General features: G+C 36.1%; 1 pseudogene; it reads right to left on the minus strand.

Annotated features, from left to right (window-relative positions):
• Positions 1-4,835: 4,835 nt before the first annotated feature.
• On the minus strand, positions 4,836-5,673 carry LOC124416203 (annotated as a pseudogene).
• Between the last annotated feature and the right edge of the window lie 418 nt (positions 5,674-6,091).

A 6,091-nucleotide genomic window follows, 5' to 3' on the forward strand; every position in this document is an offset into this window, starting at 1 on the left:
TGGTCCGAATTGTTTATGTGCCTCTGTATTGTTATTAACGAAGGAATTGATTTCTTTGAATTAGCGTACAGAGTCTCATGTATTAACCTCCCACCAATTATATACAAATACAAACAAAACTGCATGAGATCAGACTCGAATCTGTTGTTTTGAGTTTTGTTCTTATTACTGGCAGCTGAATCTTGTAAAAGCGTTATTAAGAATTGAATATTGCCGTCAGTATTTCCTGTTGTATTCAAGACCTTGTCGCGTGAAATTTGGGGAGCTTCTTCTAATAGCCGTATCTTCAGTCTGTATTTTCTTGTATTATTGAGGCGATTTTGTCAACTTGCTGGAAGTAGTTGGTGATGACTGGCTGATTGTGAATGTTCATCTCGCGTTTTATAATTTCTCTCGACCGCCTCGAGTATTTTTCTTCCTTTTCCTTTCCTTGATTCCTTTCATTTGATCCGGGACTTGATCGATTAGCATCATTCACGTTATTTACTGATTTAGGCGAAGTTTTAAGATCGGCAGGACAAATGATATCTGAAGGATCATCTGCCCTGCCTCTATGAAAATCCTCATTCATTTCCAGGTTGTCGACACCTGACAATGATTCATTCGTTGACAATTTATCTTTCTTTGAAGTATATTTTCATCCTCTTCACTAGCTTCTTCGCGAGAATATATTCTTTTTTTTTGTAAACCTTCGTGTACCGTGCAATTGGAGTTTGATCAGGAGGGGGATTATTTTCGTTATCGTCAGAACTTAAGCAGCAATCTCATGAAACTGGGCTCAAAATGTGTGTTTCATCACCGCCGAGTGGCATCATACTGGACAGTTCGATCCATTCAATGCAACTGTGAAAATTTGGCTAATTTCTGTAGGTGGTAACCAATCTGTAAAATTTTTTTGCAAATTTTGAAAGATTAAAAATTCTCTCCACTTTTTGCCAAAATAAGGCATTAACTGCCCAAGTTTCACTCCGATTGCGGGAGCGGTATAAGAGTTTTGCATCCCCACGTTTTCGAGGTATACAACGCGTCTTTATAAGCACCTTAAATGCAACCGTGGGTTGGCAACATTTCTACTTGCAGTAAGATTTATATTTTTTTTGGGTTAAAAAAAAAACTCCCAAGGTGAATTTAATTCGAGAATTGTTTTCCAGAACGCTGAAAAATCGATTTTTTACCAAAAAATCTATATTCCAACGTTTGCACATTTCGTGACTCTCACTGTCTGAATTTTGCATAGGCCAAATTCATGAAGATTGTTCAAATTTCACTGAAAAATATTCTTCAAACGGAAATATTTCGCCCAAATGTAAAAAACATGTCTACTAACCCCGACTCTCGCCCCCTATATTTCCCCCTACTCGACGTCTTTCAATACACACGAAATTTGAATAAAATCGACTCACATTCATAGGGGTTGCTGTGAGCGCAAACCTTTCGGTAACTTCCTTTCAAACATCGCATCCGTACATTATGTATACCGACATTTGTCGGTTAATCTCAAAACCTTTGAGAACCAATATTTCCCTTGTATCTCTCAACATATCCTGCAATATTTCCCAATATCTTCCCATATCTCCCGATATTTCCCAAAATATCCCGACATTTCGTACACCAGATTTCCTTTGTGATTCACCGCCTCGGTAGTCATACTTGAAACACACCATATCTAAGTTATAGAGTTACTTGAGAATACGAGTAATGTAGTAAAAATGAAAAATTGAAATAATCGTGTGACGAGTCGACACGAAGAAAGTCAGTATTTCATACGGACCATACGAAAAATTATGACTGACCATCACAAAACAAATGGTGTAAGAGTCGAGATCTTCACGAACATGTGGAATCTCATACATGACATAGATAGACAGGTATACCGCACACAATAATATCACGCATTAAGGGGTTACATGGGTCTTAAAATTTTTTAAAATTCATTTTTGCTCTAATTTTCAAAAAACCTAGTAAAAGAGTTATTTTATTCGAACTCAAAGCATATGAAAGAACAATATTTGAACTAGCTTCATCTGGAATCAAAAAACCAAATATTTTTTCTGTTAGTAGGTGAGCATAGCTAGTGATGGAACGAAGGATTTAAACGATAAATTAAAATTTGAATTTTTGGCAGTTTCATGTAAAAAAGTACGATGTACGGTACAATTTACACCATGTACCTTGTAAAATAAGTTATGATTGATGAGAAAAAATCCTTCGTTCAATCACTAGTCAATCTTATCTAGAAGAGGTGTGCCAAATTTCACTAACAATAAGATCAGTGGATTAGTTTTTGAGAAATTGTGTCCATCGACTTCAAAAATGTAGTTTTGCTCCCGGTCGAGCCTGATAAGAGGAATTTCCAAAGGTTCTCTCTCTTAGACTTTTACTCCAATTGATTTAAAACTTTGGGAGAATCTTCTTTACATTTTATACTATTCGATATAAAGAGAATTTTTTTTTTGAAATTCCAAGATCCATATAATCCTTTAATGCAATGCTCTAATAAGGCCCAGTTCTACAGCTTCTTTTGATTAAACTACGATTATCTCAACTCAGGTTAAAGTTAACCAAAGATTAATTCAGCTGTGCGTTGCGCAATACATTTTTAATCGCTGTTTACGCAAACCTATAACCAATTGCAGTTAACTCTGCTTTCCATAAGAACTTGCACCAGGATTGGTCACTTTATTCGCGCCACTTTTGTTGCGCAAACAAAAAGCGGTAAAAGTAAAGTTAGCGCACGTTTAGATTTAGCTAATAATAAGTTTAAACAAAAATTTTTGAGCATAAAAAAAGTCAAAACTCAATTTCGGCAATGGATATAAAGAAAAAAAGATTAGGGAATTTTACAATGAGCAAAAAACTGAAAATGGTAACTAAATTAGAAATCAAAGAAAATCAGAACATTATGGAGAGTGAGAAAACTGATGGGGTGACGTCAAGGCAGAAGGAGGAATGTTGGAAAAAAATTGCCGATGAGTTGAAAATAAATGCGTTTGAGAACACAGAAATGGTAACTCGCTGAAGTTTATAGGAAAATCTGAAAAACAAATCGCAAGCATTATGCTGCAATCCGCCAAGAACTTTTTGCGACAGGTATGTATCCATATTTCTAATTAATTATGGCAAAGATCCCACCGAATAAGGAAAGGACACAGGAAACAGGAATTGTGTTAATCTGTTCTTTAAATAAAAACTTTTCTCGTTAAGGTGATGGCACAATGGATGTGAAAGAAGATTCATTACTGAATCTGGTAAGGGGCGATAACCCAACTATCCGTTTATGATTTGGTAAGTGTATTTGATAGCAATGCTACTGCAGGTAATGTTATCTCAGAAAGCTATATTATTGCATAGAATTGCCATACATGATATATAGTTATTATAGTTTTAGGCAATAATAAACCTGAAATGGTTCAAAAGTTCAGTAATGAACATGATGACGAAAACGAGGACGAATTTATGGTAGTAGAGGCAAATACTGTCCATAATTTAGAATTGCTATCATATGCAGTAGAAGTAGCATAATAATTCCATTTGTTTGCTTTTTGTTCATTTTAAGTGATGTTATTATGCAAGAACAATTGAATAGCTATCGACCTAGGATCTCAATAGCTGTGGAAAGGAATTATTGAAAATTTTTCTTCTCATTGTAGAGTCTTAAAGAAACAGTGCAATCTGATTGGAGCAGCTGGGATCCAAAAATGCTACGGCAGAAAAGAAGCATAGAACTAATGGCAAATCAGTCGAATGAGCAATTGACAGTCGCAGACGTGGACGCAACATTGTCCTATGACATGTCACCATCTCGACTTTGTGTATCAATTTGATAACATCGTCCATTGATATCACAGCCAGGATCATCTACCGTATCAAACTTGCAGTGGAAAAGGGTGCGAGCATCAACAACTGCGACGTGAGTAAATGCTGCTACTTCTAATAAACATTTTGCCGCTTTGGCGCAATCAAAGTTTGAATTGGTGGAGATGGTGAAAGAAGATATTGAGAGCAAAGGCTGAAATAGAAATGCAAATATTGAAAACGCAGCCACAAAAGAAACAACTGGAGGTAAAAGTACTGAAACGTAATTTCAACCAAAGACGCATTACTCAGAGAGTCAAAATCAAAATTCACTTTAGCGTTTCAATTCAAAATACAATTCCAAGTCGTGATGAGGTGTTTCTTGATATTCAATTTTATCACATGATTAAGGTTTATGTTGTGATACATATTGTTGTGTTAATAAATACCTATGTCTATTTTGCTTACATGTATGAATTTGCTTACCTTTCATTTTTGAAAGTTATGTTGATGAAATATTTAATCAATAATTATTACATTATATTATGCACAATTGTCCGTCCGAGAATATGTATGGTCTGCACTGAAACTTCCTTTGATTGTCAGTAACTCACTCTAGCAAGCTGAAATAAGTTTAAAGTAATGTATTGACTACTGACTGCTATCATATATAAAAGTTTAAGATCCTGACTTCGATACGAGTATGACAAGCGGCGTACCTTTGGAAATACTCGTTGATCAATATATTTTGTACATCATTATTGGCAATCCCATGATTCGCTTCAAGCCCATTTCCTTGTAACAACAGTTCATCCCATGGTGCAGGTAGGTTAACATCTCAATCATCCAGTGGTAGTAGATCACTGGCTCTACGAGCGATATTATGCAGAACAGCAGTTGCTACAATTACTGGCAAAGTCTTTTCAATAGTTTGAAAGCAAGATCCTTAGGGAACTAATACTGGGAATTTTCTTTTCCAAATTTCAAACACCTGCTCGATGGTATTACGTGTTCTCACTTGCAAATCATTATACAGTTGTTCAGCTCCAATGTGTGGGTTTTGTAGTGGTGTCATTAAATAAGACCGAAGTGGATAACTGTCATCACCAAGTATAATAGCATCATCGCTAGCATGTGCTAGCTTTGAACAAGGCACGTATTCATTCTTAAATTGTAAAATCGTGCTATCATGCATAGATCCTTACCATCGTGCTACTATGTCAATGAATTCTAAGTTGGCATTACAAATTGCTTGCACATTTATGGCGAAATATTCTTTCCAATTTTTAAAATATTCTGCATTATCTCCACCAGTAACAAGAGTTAATATGGGATGTAATATTATTAATCATGTTATACCATCTTTTCCTATGATTACAAACTTATAACTAACAATGTGGTACATGTTAATTATTCACCAAGCGATTAAATTTTCACATGTGTACAGTCCACGCAACTCAGCACTCCTGATGTTCGTGCAATATCACAAAATCGAATTGGCACATGTTTGATTTCATTGGCGAGCGTAGGAAAACATATAATATTTGGTAGAAGGCGAGCAATCGCATTAGTTACACGATGCACGACTCTATATGCACTGGTCTTATTCACTTCACTGAAATCACCTACTGAAATTAAATGACTCCAAGTTGCGTAAAACCTCAATTTCAGAAGGACCCGGTTCACTGGGGATGTAACATTATTTCTGAAAAACATAAACACGGCCAGGTTAAAATTATATCCATCCCAGTTTACTATAATCCCAATTTTCAATAACACAGGCAATCAAAGATTATTATACGGATATCCCTAATTTTGGGATCCGACTAGGGCTTGAGGAGCCGTTTGTAATGTGCATTAAAAATTTTATATCACAGTACTCACTGTTGCGTTGCATGTTCTAATTCACGCCGGATATTCACCAGCACCGCATTAACGGTATCTTTTGATAACCGGATTACCGGAATCGAGCTCGTGAATCAACTTCGTACATTTTTTCGTAAAACTTTGGAGGTCTTCGCACTACTTGTGGCCTGCGATCAACAATATCAAGGAAATCCTCATCATCTCATGACGACAAAATATAATTTATTATCGCCATGGCTCGTGTATTCTTCTTCTTCTTCTTCTTCTGTTTCTGTATCACGTTTTGCCGGCTTGTATATTTATAATATATATTTTACGCGCGATCCGTCAAACAAAACTGATATAACCTGAATCGACAACGGTGTTTGCTCATGCAGCGTGGTGGTGTAGCAGTATTGGCGTTTAAGCTCATTGCTGACGCCGCCCGGTG

This window comes from Diprion similis, chromosome 2 (assembly GCF_021155765.1).
Source record: "Diprion similis isolate iyDipSimi1 chromosome 2, iyDipSimi1.1, whole genome shotgun sequence".
NCBI lineage: Eukaryota > Metazoa > Arthropoda > Insecta > Hymenoptera > Diprionidae > Diprion > Diprion similis.